Consider the following 15,578-nt stretch of genomic DNA (forward strand, 5'->3'; position numbering starts at 1 on the left):
ACTCTGCTTCCTGTTTTTAGCAGTTGCTTAGAGCTGTTCTACCAGCTGGTTTCCATTCCTTGGGGGAGGGTGATGGTATTGGTGAAGGGAATTATGTATGTTTTGCCCATGAAATATTTTAAATGCTTGAGAATTCATTCCATTTGTTACTTTTCAGAAATAACAACTTCGCTGGCTTAATATTTTATATCATAAGAAAGAACTCTAGTTTTACCATCACTATATGAAAGGAACCAAATTTTGAGCTTTTTATTCAATATTAGTTGCTGCTGTACTTCACTGAAAAAACTATTAAGGCTGATACCAGAAATGAAATGAAATGTTTTCCTACTTATTGGAACTCACTCTCTTTTGTTGGCTAGATCATAAGAATTCATCATCTTTAACTTTATTATAACTACAAAATATAGTAGTATCCCCTTATCTGTGGAAATTATATTTTTTTATTTTTTAAAATTATTTATTTGACAGAGTTAGTGAGGGAGACAGAGAGAAAGGTCTTTCTTCCGTTGGTTTACCCCCCAAATGGCTGCTACGGCTGGAGCTACGCCATTCCGAAGCCAGGAGCCAGGTGCTTTCTCCTGGTGTCCCGAGTGGGTGCAGGTGCCCAAGCACCTGGGCCATCCTCCACTGCCCTCCCCGGCCACAGCAGAGAGCTGGACTGGAAGAGGAGCAACCGGGACTAGAACCAGCGCCATGTGGGATGCTGGCGCCGCAGGCAGAGGATTAACCAAGTGAGCCCCGGCGCCGGCCCCTGGAAATTATATTCTAACACTACTAGTGGATGCCTGAAACCTCAGAGAGCAACCAAACCCTACATGTACTGTGTTTCCCCTTACATATGTACACAGATCTAATGTCTTTTCCGTCTTAAGTAAAAAGTCCAGTAGCTTTTGTAGTTTGAGGTGCAACAGCAAAACCAATGTGAATTTCTTTTTCCTACTTGTCAATTTTATAGATAGAATATTCATTCTTACTGTATATCTTAAGAAACTCAGCATAGGATATTTTTTTCTCACAGTCTTTTCACCATTTTACTTAAAGGAAGTACATTATAGCTTCCCTTTGGCATATCTGAATTACAACTAGCATCACTACTCTTTGTGTGTGTGTTTTTAAAGATTTATTTTATTTATAAGAAAAGCGGAGTTACAGAGGGAGAGACAGAGATCTTCACATCTGCTGGTTCACTCTCTAATGGCCACAGTGGCGAGGGCTGGGCCAGTCCAAAGCCAGGAGCCTGGAGCTCCATCCCCATGTTGAGTGGCAGGGGGCCAAAGTACTTGGACACATTAGCAAGGAGTTGGATTGGAAGTGGAGCAGCCTGGACTTGAACTGACACTCACATGAGATGCTTTTGTTGTAGATAGTGGCTTAATCACTATGCCTCAACACCAGCTCCTTGGGACTCTTGGGACCATTAGAAAGGAAAACAAGGATTATGTGTGAGCACTCTGATACTTTTGACAGTTGATCTATTAACTGAGAAGGTTATGACGTGACTGGTGAGTGGGTAGAATATACTGTGCTGATGTGCTGGACAACGGGATGATTGGCTTCCTGAGCGGAACAGAGCTCAAAAGTGAAGATTTCTTCGAGTTGTCAGAATGGTGTGTGGTTTAAAACTTACGAATTTTTCATTTCTGGGATTTTCCTTTTAATATTTTCAGACTGCAGTTGACTGTAGTAATTGAAACTGCAAAAAGTGAAACCATAGAACTAATACTGTAAAGTTAAGCAATACGTAGACTGAGTTGGTGAAATTCTATGGTTAAAGTTCAAATATTTATGATAGTAACGTTCAGGTATGTTAGATAAAATCACAGGAAAAATGTCATATGATTTTGTTGAAGGTGAATTAAAAAAAAATTTTTTTTTTTTTTAAAGATTTATTTGGAAGGCAAAGATAGCGAGGGCGGGGGGATTGATCTTCCATCCACTGGTTCACTCCCCAATGCCCACAACAGCCGGAGCTGGGCCAGGCTGGAGCCAGGAGCTTCCTCCCAGTCTCCCACATGTGTGCAGGGGCCCAAGTACTTGGGTCATCTCCCACTGCTTTCCCAGGCACATTAGCAGGGAGTTGGATTGGAAGTGAAGCAGCCAGGACTCCACCTGTACCCATGTGGTATGCCAGCCCTGCAGGTGGAGGCTTAGCCTTTCTACGGCACAGCACCAGCCCCAAGAAAATCTTGATCTTTAACGGAACAGACCTCATGGCAGATTTCCTCCTGTATCAATATTAGGGTTTTTTAATCATTTATGTTTCCAATTATAATTGAACAACATTTTGTGACCTTTGTTAAGACTTTGTAATTTAAATTTTCAACATAAAATTTATTTCTATTTCATAATTGATCCAACAAAGTGGTTTGAATTTTTCATACAAGTAGTTTGATAAATTCTGTGTGTGTATTTTATTTTAAAGATTTATTTATTTATCTGAAAGTCAGAGTTACACAGAGAGAGAGGAGAGGCAGAGAGGTCTTCCATCCGCTGGTTTACTCCCCAGATGGCTGCAATGGCCGGAGCTGCGCTGATCCAAAGCCAGGAGCCTTCTGGGTCTCCCACATGGGTGCAGGGGCCCAAGGACTTGGGCCATCCTCCACTGCTTTCCCAGGCCATAGCAGAGAGCTGGATGAGAAGTGGAGCAGCCGGGACCAGAACAGGTGCTCATATGGGATGCCAGCTCCTCAGGCCAGGGCATTAACCTGCTGTGCCATAGCGCCAGCCCCCTGTATATGTATTTTAGCTGCTCTTGCTCTTCTAGATATTACTAGAAAACCATATATGCCTCCCTTCAGTTTTATCAGTATTTGCTTCATATATTTTGAGAACTCTGTTGTTTGGTGTGTGTGTGTGTGTGTGTGTGTGTGTATATATATATATATATTTTTTTTTTTTTGGACAGGCAGAGTGGACGGTGAGAAAGACAGAGAGAAAGGTCTTCCTTTTTCCATTGGTTCACCCTCCAATGGTCGCTGCAGCTGGCCGGTGCACTGCGCTGATCCGAAGCCTGGAGCCAGGTGCTTCTCCTGGTCTTCCATGCGGGTGCAGGGCTCAAGGACTTGGGCCATCCTCCACTGCACTCCCAGGCCATAGCAGAGAGCTGGACTGGAAGAGGAGTGACTGGGACAGAATCTGGTGCCCTGACCGGGACTAGAACCCGGGGTGCCGGCGCCGCAGGGGGAGGATTAGCCTGTTGAGCCACGGCACCGGCCCAGTACATATATATTTGTAAGAACTATTATCGAGGCTGGTGCTGTGCAGGCCAGGGCGTTAACCTGCAGCACCACAGCGCCAGCCCCTGACCCATCTCAAAATAATTTGTAGTTTCTCTGGGGCCGGCGCTGTGGCTCACTTGGTTAATCATCCACCTGTGGCGCCGGCAGCCCCTATGGGCACTGGGTTCTAGTCCCGGTTGCTCCTCTTCCAGTCCAGCTCTCTGCTGTGGCTGGGGAGGGCAGTGGAGGATGGCCCAAGTGCTTGGGCCCCTGCTTCGGCGTGGGAGACCAGGAAGATGCACCTGGCTCCTGGCTTCAGATCAGCGCAGCGCCGGCTGTGGCGGCCATTTGGGGAGTGAACCAGCGGAAGGAAGATCTCTCTCTCTGTCTCTCTCTCTCACTGTCTATAATTCTACCTGTCAAATAAAAAAAATTATTTGTAGTTTCTCCTTAGCTGGGTTTTGTTCCAAGTTCTTGTCTCAGTGTGAGAAAAGAATTCAAAGCAGAGACATAGGTAAAGTGCAAGTGGGAGAGCAAAGGGATATCTCACATTTGGAAGTGAAAGCAAGCAGCCTCCCTCCATGAGGAAAGAGGGGTATCTGCTGCCCTACCACTGTGCTACCCTGGGGTCCTGGTTGCCCCTTTATAGGGTGGGGGTGCCCTAATTGAATATACAAATAGAGCCGAGTTTGAGTGGGGCTTCAGCGTGCGTATTGATTGCTTGGAAGGTTTCCTAGCATTTTTACATGGATCTGCATACTCATGGTGTCTTGTACGTGATGGCAGAGTGAGGCGCAGGTTCATGATGGGAAGTGAGTGGGCTAGACCCTGCAGCCCTACTGGGCTGCACAGAAGGGCGTGGGAATTCAGCAACATGTGACTCTGGCAAAGAGACTGCTGACACACTCTCAGCCCCGTTGTGTGTCCCTGTCTCCCAGTCTAGCCCATGTCACTTTGATCCAAGGGTTAAATAGCAGTAGATTGTTTGATTTTCAGATATTTGGGAATTTTCCAGATATCTTTCAGTTACTTTTTTTTTCCCTGATGATTTGATTCTTTGGCCAAGACAGCAGAAGAGATGATTTATTGTACATGTGTTACACTTGGCCATAGCTGAGAACAGAACTAGTCCACAATGTCACAGGCCCAGGACAGAGGGCCATCAGAGATTGCTTTGGTGTCAGCAAAGTGGATCTCACAGGTGGTTTCTGTGATCCATTGGTGATGGAAGTTCCAGATTTTTCGAGACAAGTTGTGGATAGTAAGTAGCAAGCAGTCCAACAGTTTATGCCAGCGTCCTGGGGTCTAGCATTCTTTCTTCCTTCTGCTCCTTTGGCCATCACGGGTACACAAGCCAGCAGTTTACTTGGACCTTTCTTCTTTTGTGCTTCAGCTTGCGCATTCACTTCTTCCTCCACTTGGCTCTCATAGTGTGGAGGTCTCCAAGAAGATGGCACTAAAGCCGAGAACTCTGTTGCTTATTTTTAATTCAGTTTTGTACAGTAAACATACTTTGTAAAACCAGCTTTCTTTTGCACTTATTGAGATTTGTTTTGTGACCCAGAATATGAACTATTTAGGTAATTGTTAATGTGTACCTGAAAACTATGTGTCTTCTATAGTTGTTGGGTGGTCTGTTCTATAAATGTTAATTTGATAATGTTGGTTCATAGTGTTGGTTAAATCATCTCTCTCCTTAATGGATACTCTATTTCTTTTATTATTTATTGAGAAATTGTTCAGGAAAGATGTCTACTGCGAGATGAAGATCATTCTCAGCAATCAGGCTTGTTGACATTCCAGGAAATGTTGACATCATTCTGAAGGGGCACATAGTTATTGTGTTTTTTTTTTTTTTTTTTTTTTTAATTTTTGACAGGCAGAGTGGACAGAGAGAGACAGAGAGAGAAAGGTCTTCCTTTGCCGTTGGTTCACCCTCCAATGGCCGCCGCTGCAGCCGGCGCACCGTGCTGATCCGAAGGCAGGAGCCAGGATCCAGGTGCTTTTCCTGGTCTCCCATGGGGTGCAGGGCCCAAGCACCTGGGCCATCCTCCACTGCACTCCCTGGCCACAGCAGAGAGCTGGCCTGGAAGAGGGGCAACCGGGACAGAATCCGGCGCCCCAACCGGGACTAGAACCCGGTGTGCCGGCGCCGCAAGGTGGAGGATTAGCCTATTGAGCCACGGCGCCGGCTCGGGCACATAGTTATTGTGAAGGGTCCCCAAGGAACCCTGCGGAGGGACATTAGTCACATCAATGTAGAACTCAGCCTCCTTGGAAAGGAAAAGAGGAGGCTCCAGGTTGATACATGGTGGGGAAATAGAAAGGAGGTTGCAGGGTCTTAGTCCACCAGTACAAGGAGTCCGGGGAAAGGTAAGTGCGGCATGGGGGCGCTAGCCCCTTCCCCAGCCTCCTGATCCTGGAGACAATCAGACACAGCAGGGAGTCAAGTCTAGCAAGACTTGACATAACAGAGCCTTTTAAAGCACAAAACTGCAGAGTCATTGAGGGCAGGGCATAAAGACCAACCAATCACTTAAAGGGTCATTTTACAGGGCAATTTTCATAGGACTAGCCATATGTCTATACACTTGATATCAGTTGTTGCCACTTCCCCTGATGCTGTGTAGCCAATTAGTTTTAGTGGTAAACAACTTTGGATTCCACCCACCTTACTTCCTTTGGGCACCATCTTTGAATTGCTTCGTGTAACTAATTTCCCCACATATTCTCCCTTTTTGTTTTTAGCCAGATCACCCACCTCCTCGGTTGAGATTCGGGCATACGGACACCTCCATTAGGAAGTATGTCCCAGCTACACGGACACCTCCATTAGGAAGTATGTCCCAGCTACATGGAATGATTTTTTTTTAAAATTTTTCATAATGTAACGAGTTTTTTGATTAATTTTGTCATAAAGATGAAGCTCCTAGTACGTGGGATGAGGGTCACTAGCGGGCAGGAATCATTGTTTTGCACCAGTACCCCTATTGAAATACAAGGTGTGAGGCCCTGCATAACCAAAACATCCCTCCCTTATGGGGTGCTACCCATTGGCCCAAGGTCTCCTTAACAATTTGACATCCATTCCACATTTTTTCCTGAGACCCTTTTGACTAATCCAATGACCCATCCCCGTAGTCTCACATACCCATTGAGATGGGAGTTGGTTCCCATTTGTTTTAAAAATTGTTCCTTTAGACCAGCCTCTTGGCCAGACTGCTGGTGCTAGGCTCCTTGATGTGGAGAAGGAGCCGTAGCACACGCAGATCACATTGTAGGGCATGCTGAAGTTCTGCGTGGGCAGGCTCACCAGCAGCGGTTCCGTGTACAGTCTCACGAAGTAGCTGGACTGAGGATGGACAGGCTGACACAGAAGCCATGGTTGGGGTCTGGAGTGTACTCAGTCCACTTGAGCAGGGCTCGCTCAAACTGGATGGTGACCGAGCTGGCGGCCAGCTGAATGAGCAACTCCAGGAGGTGGGGCTGCAGGCGATCCTGGGCAGGCTGGTCTCCTTGCCCCTGGACGTGATGGTGAGCGTGTGCACGTAGACCAGGGCACAGTGTCCAGCAGCAGCACGGGGAAGGCGCTGTACGGGTGGGTGTTGTACAGCAGGGTGCTCAACCCTCTCCCAGCCCGTGCAGCAGGAGGGCCGGGAACAGGTATCCTCGGGGCGCCATCTTCTTTGCCCCTCTTGCAGGGCCCACTAGAGAGGAGGCCGCCGGCATCATCGTCAGCCTGGTCCCTCTCCGTCTGGTTCTCAACGGTCCTCTTGCTGGGGGGCTGTGGCAGCCGCGCGAGCTGCTCCAGAATCCACTACCCCTCCTCGCGCGACAGCAGTTTGTTCATGGACGGCCTTGGGCACAGCGGCATCATGGCGGCAGCTGTGCACTCGCTCTAGCTCACTGTCCCGCTCCTCCAGCGCCCGCAGGCTGTAGATGAAGTCCTCCTGCAGGCGCTGCAGCCGGCCCTGCGCCTCCTGGAGCCAGGCGCGCTTCATGTTGACCCCTCCTTGGTGCCGCCCGGTCAGGGGGCCGGAGCCGCCGCGCGCCCCGCAGGGTCGCTGTCCGCCATGGCGGTGGCCGGGGCCACGTGTGCGCACGCCGGGTCCCTCCCTGCGCCACCATCCATAGGACACCCGCCGACTGGCTCCGCGGGCCCTGACTCGGGTTAGTTCGCGTGCTTGGCTCTGCGCAGCTCCGCTCCGTGCAGCTTGGGCGGGGGCGCCTGGGGGCAGTTGCGCCTGCGGAGCCCCCGGGCCTGGCCTGGCTGTGCTATGGCCGCACTGATGCCCCACAGATTCCCCCTTTTTGTCTTAAAAGCAGACCCACCTGTTGTGAAGTTCGGGTCTTTGGGCACCTTTTTTATAAGGTACACCCATTTGGCACTTCTTTTCCTGAGGTTCGGCTAGAATATAGGAGGATCTTTAGGGTTGAGCTTGTTGTAGTGGCCACGGAGCGCCATAGTTTGTTTAATATGCAGGGCCCAAGGGTACAGATTAGGGTAAACAGGTCATCCAATGGCTACAACATGGCACTTTTCTTCAACACCTAGGGCCTCATAGAAGGGAGGTCTATGTCAGGCCACCAGGTTTGGGGGACAACATTATGCGTGGTGCTGTTGAGGATCTCCATTGCTGGCACTGGTCACTAGTCAGGTCAACCATTGAGCTTGAGGTGGGTTTCTCTGGGCCACCGTCTGAGCCAAGAGGGTTGGAATGCCCATCAGTCGAGGTACCTCCATCTGAAATGGTTAAGGAACATAAAAGCTTCTCAAGGGCTGGGAGCCCTTGGGGATGATTAGTAGTTACTTTTTTGGTCCTTTTTCCTCTGAAAATGAGCTGTGACCACCATAATCGTTTTCTCTCCTTGTTGGTCATTCTGTTTTTGGGCATCTTCCTGTATATAGGAAATGGGCAGAAACTTAAGGTTTCTGGCTGGAAGCCAGATTGGGGCTGTCTCCCCTATGGGGAAGATGCATCCAAACCCTCTGCCTATGGTGATTAAGGGATCTGGTCCTCTCCATTGTTGCGTTAGAGGGTCCTTCCATTTAACCTGAACCTGGAGCCTGGGGTTTAATTGGCCCCAGTGTCTTTGGAATTTTGATTCAATTGACCCCTTGGAAAAATTTAAAATATTGATAGTGAACAAAGCCATTTGTAATTGGATATAGGGGCTAATTCCCCCTTTTTGTTTTAAAAGTTGTTCTTTTAGGCATTGATGATTTCGTTCTACAGTTGCCTGGCCCTGAGGGTTGTAAGGTATTCCTGTGATGTGTTTAATGTGCCATCTGCTAAAAAAGTCGGACATTGCTTTGCTAATAAAGCAAGGTCCATTATCCGTTTTAACCTGTGCTGGCAGGCCTAGAATGGCAAAGCATTGAAGGAAATGTGATTGTGAATGTTTAGCCTTTTCTCCTGTATGTGCCGTGGCCCAACAAGCTCCTGAATAAGTATCGATGGAAACAACATATTTAAGCTTGCCAAAGGCTGAAAAATGGGTGACATCAGTTTGCCAGAGTGTTGGGTTTGAGGCCTCTAGGATTTACTCCCTGTGTCTGTAATGGGGGGCACCTTCAGGAAGGGTTGACACATTTTGTAAGTGTGGACGATTTTTTTGAGGTCCCATACAGGGACTTGGGGGAACCTGTATTGTAGGCCCCTCCAATTGATATGGGTTAAGTCATGTAGTTGAGTGGCTTCCTGTAAAGTTAATGCTTGTGGGCCGGTGGCTAGTCGATCAGCCCAATTATTTCCGACAGACAGAAACCCAGGGAGCTTTGAGTGTCCCCTCAAGTGCTGGACGTGAATGGGAGCCCCCCCCCCCCCCGTCCCTCTAATAAACCTTTGAGGGTAACCATAGGGGGGAAATAGGGTTACCGTCTAGTCTAATATGTGCTTGGGGGACATGGGGCAACAGGTTAACCATATATAGGCTATCAGAGTATAAGTTAAAGGGCCCCTGAATGTCCTGAAGAACCATAATTACAGCAAGCATTTCTTTATATTGTGCTGACCCTTGGCAGGGTTGGAACCTTTGGTGGCTTGGGGTTTCCTGTTGACCCTCGAAGGCTGCATATGCAGAGCCTGCTTGACCCCCGTCAGTGAAAACATGAGGGGCATGGAGGATGGATTTGGAAGAGAATAAAGAAGGCATTTTTAAGGGAAGTCGCCATAGCATGACAGTCCATTTGGATGGCCCATAATGGCAATCGATGTGTCCCAAAAACCCCTCGAGGGAAAGGGCAAGACTGGCATTTGTCCTGGTAAGCCATTCAACATCTGATATCTGAAAGGGGAAAACAATGGAATGGGGGTCAGAGCCATAGTGCCTCTGAGCCTGAGTTCTGCCCTTAATTATAGCATCAGCAAGCTGATCAGCCTGAGAGTACACCCGAGGTGTGCCCCCCAAGGGGGTGTGAATCCACTCCATTGGTTCCCCTTCCTGAGTCAGGACTGCAGAAATCAGGGTAATCCCCGCAAACAGCCACAGAAAGAAGGGCTTATTAGCAGAGTACCTTTTTAAAGAAACTTTGTCTAGGGCATAACAGAGCCTTTTAAAGCACAAAACTGCAGAGTCATTGGGGGCAGGGCATAAAGACCAACCAATCACTTAAAGGGTCATTTTACAGGGCGATTTTCATAGGACTAGCCATATGTCTATACACTTGATATCAGTTGTTGCCACTTCCCCTGATGCTGTGTAGCCAATTAGTTTTAGTGGTAAACAACTTTGGATTCCACCCACCTTACTTCCTTTGGGCACCATCTTTGAATTGCTTCGTGTAACTAATTTCCCCACCTGAGGTTGCAGCCCTTTGCAGTATCTGTAGTCATGTATAGAATATGATCAAAGGGGTTACACTGGACTTCCTTTACAAGGTGAGGTCTGAATACACTCAGATCCCCATAAACGCAGCTATTCAGGAGAATTGTTCTCTTGTCGAAATCTGAAATTTCTTGGGTGAAAAGTACATCCAAAGGGTTAGGATGAGGCCAGGTGTTGCTTCAGCATCTCAGATCTGGAAAGATCAATTAGTCCTTGAAGGAAATGACATTGAACTTGTTTCAGATTCAGCTGATTTGATTCCGCAGGCAACAACAGTTAAAAACAAGGGTTTTAGAAGATTTTTGGATGGTATCTATGTCTCTTAAAAAGGAACAGTTCAGCAGGCTGATGAATAAGATCTAAAAGTTGTCCAGGTACAGAACAAGAACCCAGATAATAGCTTGTGGTATTTTAATAATGCAATAAAAGATCTGTTGGTTTGAAAAAAAATTGTTCCAGACTCCAGCTATAATTTTGCATTTGTCTCTTTATCCTTAAAATTTTGTCAATTTATGCTTCATGTATTTTGAAGCTATGTTGTTAGATGCATAAACATTTAGAATTATTCTGTGCTCTTGATAAGTTGACTTGTTTATCATTATGAACTTGACAACTTTATTTCTGGTAAGATTCTTTGGTGTAAAGTATACTTTGTTTAATATTAATATACTCAATCCAGATTCTTTCTGATTAGCTTTAGCATGGTATATCCTTTTCTATCTTTTTATTTTTAATTTATTTATCTCCTTATTCAAAGTGATTTATTGTAGGCAGCAGATGGTTGAGTCTAACTTTTTTAAAATCCAATTTCTGGGCCGGCGCCGTGGCTCACTAGACTAATCCTCTACCTGCGGCGCTGGCACCCCGGGTTCTAGTCCCGGTCGGGGCGCGGGAGTCTGTCCCGGTTGCTCATCTTCCAGTCCAGCTCTCTGCTGTGGCCCGGGAGTTCAGTGGAGGATGGCCCAAGTGCTTGGGCGCCTGCACCCGTTCGGGAGACCAGGAGGAAGCACCTGGCTCCTGGCTTCTGATTGGCGCAGCGCGCCGGCTGTAGCAATCATTTGGTGGGGTGAACCAACGGAAGGAAGACTTTCTCTCTCTCTCTCTCTCTCTCTCTCTCTCTCTAACTCTAACTCTGCCTGTCAAAACAAACAAACAAAAATCCAATTTCTGATAATCTTGTCTTAATTGTTGTGTTTATAAAATTTTTTATTTTTGGATTTTTAAATAATTTTGAGATGTAGAAAAAGAGAGTGTGCTCACCCATCTCCTGATTTGTTCTCCAATGCTAGGGCTGGGCCAAGCCAAAACTGGGAATTGGGAACACAGTCTAGGTCTCCCATATGAGTCATAAGGCACCAACCACTTGAGTCGTCACCTGCTGTCTGCCAGGATCTGTACTAACAAGAAGATGCACTGGGAAGTAGAGCTGTAATGCACTCTGAAATGGGATTCTGGCATCCCAGAGCAGCATCTTAGCCACAATGTAAATGTCTTCCTCCTCCTATTTCTTTAAATATATATATTTTTCTCTCTTCTCTCTTTTTCTCTTTTCCTTTGTGGACTCCAGTAATACATATGTTACATAGCTCATTGATGTCAATTTTTTCTTTTAGTCATTTTCTATTTTAGGTTAGATAGTTATAATTGCTGTGTCTTTTTTTTTTTTTTTTTTTAAGATTTATTTACTTATTTGAAAGGCAGAGTTACAGAGGGGCAGAGAGAGAGAGGTCCTCCATCTGCTGGCTCACTCCATAAATGGCCACAACGGACGGAGCTGCGCTGATCCAGAGCCAGGAGCCAGGAGCTTCTTTTGGGTCTCCCACATGGGTGCAAGGGCCCAAGGACTTGAGCCATCTTGTACTGCTTTCCTAGGCCATAGCAGAGAGCTGGATGGGGAAGGGGAGCAGCTGGACTTGAACCAGGGCCCATATGGGATGCCTGTGCTGCAGATTGGGACTTACCTGCTGCACCACAGTGCCGGCCCCTGCTGTGTATTTAAATTTACTAATCTTAAATGTCTGATCTGCTGTTAATCCTATTCACTGTATTTTTCATCTTAGATATTATAATTGTGATTATAGAATTTGGTTTGGGTCTCTTTTTTATTTTTCATGTCTGTACTTGAAACTTTTAGTCTAGCTTTAGCTTCTTTGAAGATAAGAAATGTATTTGGGGCCGGCTCTGTGGCGTAGTGGGTAAAGCCGCTGCCTGCAGTGTCAGCCTCCTGTATGGATGGCAGTTCGAGTCCCGGCTGCTCCACTTACAATCCGGCTCTCTGCTATGGCCTGGGAACACAGTGGAAGATGGTCCAAGTCCTTGGGCCCTTGTACCTTCACGAGAGACCTGGAAGAAGCCCCTGGCTCCTGGCTTTGCATCAGCCCACCTCTGGCCATTGCAGCCATTTGGGGGAGTGAACCAGCGGATAGAAGACTTCTCTCTCTACCTGTCTCTCTGTAACTCTGCCTTTCAAATAATTAAATATTTTTAAGAAAGTATTCAATAATTAATTTGATATTTGAATTATATTTTTAATTAAATAATTTTAATGCCTTTGAGCATTAAATCATCTGCATTACTTATGTGTTTGTTTTAATTGATTTTTCTCCTCATTATGTATTATATTTGCTTTTCTGAATTCTGTTTGGATGCTAGACACTAAATTTCATACCGTAGGGGTGTTAGATATTTTTATATTACTGTAAATATTTTTGAGTTTTGTTTTTTTACATTGTTAAGTTGCTTGGAAATAGTTTGATAGTTTTGGGTCTTGTATTTAAGCTGTTAGACAGGACCAGAGCAGTGTTTGGGTAATTTTGCCCTACTGCAGATACAAAATCTTTTTCAATACTCTGCTTAATGCTGTGAAAAGTGGTAATGTTTTACATTCTGGTTGATTGGGATAGAAACCATTCTTAGCCTTGTATGAGCTTCAGTGATTGTGCTAATCCTTTTTCAGGCCTTAGGCGATTTTCTTACCCATGTATGCTAATCAATATGCAGTTGAAGACTTGAGGGCTCAGTCTCTGCAAATCTCAGGTGTTTTTTTTTTTTTTTTTTTTTTAATTTATTTGAAAGGCAGAGTTAGAAAGGTCTTGCAGTTTACTGGTTCACTCCCGAAATGGTTACAACTGTCAGGGCGGGGCCAGGCTGAAGCCAAGAGTTTCATCTGGGTCTTCCATGTAGGGCAGAAGCCTAAGCGCTTAGGCCATTCCTCTGCTGCCTTTTTTTTTTTTTTTTTAAAGATTTATTTATTTATTTGAAAGGCAGAGATTACAGAGAGGCAGAAGCAGAGAGAGAGAGGTCTTCCATCTCCTGGTTCACTCCCCAGATGGCTGGAACAGATGGAGCAACGGCGATCCAAAGCCAGGAGCCAGGAGCCAGGAGCCAGGTGCTTCCTCCTGGTCTCCCTTGCAGGTGCAGGGGCTCAAGCACTTGGGCCATCCTCCACTGCCTTCCCGGGCCACAGCAGAGAGCTGGACTGGAAGAGGTGCAACCGGGACAGAATCCGGTGCCCCGACCGGGACTAGAACCCCGGGTGCTGGTGCCGCAGGCGGAGGATTAGCCTAGTGAGCCACGGCGCCGGCCTGGGCGCCGCTTCTATCTTGGTTGCTTCTCTTCCAGTCCAGCTCTCTGCTGTGGCCTGGGAAGGCAGTGGAGGATGCCAAAGTGCTTGGGCCCTGCACCCGCATGGAAGACCAGGAGGAAGCACCTGGCTCCTGGCTTTGGATCGACACAGCGCGCCGGCCGTAACAGCCATTTGGGGGATGAACCAACGGAAGGAAGACCTTTCTCTCTCTCTCTTTCTCTCGCTAACTCTGCCTGTCAAATAAAAAAATTGGAATGTATCAAGGCCTTAAGAGTATACATATTTTATATCCTATGCTTTACAGTATGACTGTAATTGCAGTTGAAGTCTTTTTAAATAAAATGACTCTTCTGATTTCTCTCTCTCTCTTTAAAGATTTATTTTTTTATATATCAAAGGCAGAATTATGGAGAGGTAGAGGCGGAGGCGGAGAGAAGGAGAGATACTCCATCCACTGGTTCACTCCACAAATGGCCACAACTGCTGGAGCTAGGCTTATCTGAAGCCAGTAGCCTGGAGCTTCTTCTGCGTTTCTGATATGGGTGCAGGGGCTCAAGGACTTGGGCCATCTTCCAGTGCTTTCCTAGGCACATTACCAGGGAGCTGGATTGGAAGTGGAGCAGCCGAAACTTGTACCAGCACCCATATGGGATGCTGGCACTGCAGGTAGTGGCTTTACCCACTATGCAGCAGCACCAGCCACCCTCTAATTCTTTTTTAAAAGATTTTTTCTTTCTTTCTTTCCTTTTTAAAATGTTTGTTTTATTTGAGAAGCAGAGTTACAGAGAGAGGGAGAGACAGAGAGGTCTTCCATTCACTGGTTCACACTCCTGATGGCTTCAACAGACAAATCTGGGCTGATCAGGAGCCAGGAGCTTCTCCCAGGTCTCTCACTTGGGTGCAAGGGCCCAAGCACTTGGGCTATCTTCTACTTCTTCTTCTTCTTTTTTTTTTTTTTTTGGACAGTCAGAGTTAGACAGTGATTGGGCTATCTTCCATTGCTTTCCCAGGCCATTAGCAGAGAGCTGAATCAGAAGAATAGCAGCCAGGATACAAACCATTGTCCATATGAGATCCTAGCACCACAGACAGAGGCTTAACCTAATATGCCACAGCACCGGCCTAATATTTATTTATTTATTTTGACAGAGAAGGATCTTTCTTTCTTTTGGTTCACTCCCCAAATGCCTGCAGCAGCTGGAGCTGGGCCAGGCCAAAACCAGGAGCCTGGACTGTACCTGGGTCTCCCATGTGAATGTCAGGGACCTAAGTAATTGGACCATCATCTTTTGCCTTCTCAGCACATTAGCAGGAAGCTGGATTGGAACCGGAGCAGTTGTGACTTGAACTGGCACCTCTTGAAATGGGATGCAGATGTCCCAAGCTGCCACTTAACCCACCACACCACAGTGCCTGCTCCTCATTTCTTATTCTTACTTGAATTTATAGAGTCCCGATCCAAAAACAAGAAATCATTGAGTCGGTTGTAATTCTCTACTTTCAAAATGTCTCCATTATTTAGGTCCGCAAATGATCTAGATTTGCTGCTTGAATTTTTTTTTGAAAAATTGTTGCAGAGAGGGAGAGCCCGAGAGAAAGATCTTCCATCTTCTGGTTCACTCCCCCAGATGACTGCCGCAGCCATTGCTGGGCCAGACTGAAGCCAGGAGCTTAGAACTCCATTTGGGTCTCCTGTGTGGTTGGCAGAGACTCAAGGATGAATTATTTTCCACTGCTTTTCCAGGGAGCTGGATCAGAAATGAGGCAGAGCGCCGCGGCTCACTAGGCTAATCCTCCGCCTTGCGGCGCCGTCACACCGGGTTCTAGTCCCGGTCGGGGCGCCGGATTCTGTCCCGGTTGCCCCTCTTCCAGGCCAGCTCTCTGCTGTGGCCAGGGAGTGCAGTGGAGGATGGCCCAAGTCCTTGGGCCCTGCACCCCATGGG

The 15,578-nt window shown here is 46.8% G+C and overlaps 1 protein-coding gene across 15 annotated transcripts in view; it reads left to right on the forward strand.

Moving 5' to 3' along the window:
* Positions 1 to 15,578, forward strand: part of NT5C2 (5'-nucleotidase, cytosolic II) — a 178,688-nt gene that overhangs the window by 75,479 nt on the left and 87,631 nt on the right. For 2 of the 15 annotated variants that reach the window (XM_070057281.1, XM_070057282.1), the window contains exon 2: positions 5,970 to 6,060. The exons of 11 other annotated variants lie outside the window; for them this stretch is intronic. The gene's annotated coding sequence lies outside the window, so the exon portion shown is untranslated. Of the gene's footprint in view, positions 1 to 5,969; positions 6,061 to 7,252; positions 7,392 to 11,343; positions 11,533 to 15,578 lie in introns of those variants that run through there. 2 more of the 15 variants (XM_070057280.1, XM_070057284.1) reach the window with 2 other exon arrangements.

Source organism: Oryctolagus cuniculus, chromosome 15 (assembly GCF_964237555.1).
Source record: "Oryctolagus cuniculus chromosome 15, mOryCun1.1, whole genome shotgun sequence".
Taxonomy (NCBI): Eukaryota; Metazoa; Chordata; class Mammalia; order Lagomorpha; family Leporidae; genus Oryctolagus; species Oryctolagus cuniculus.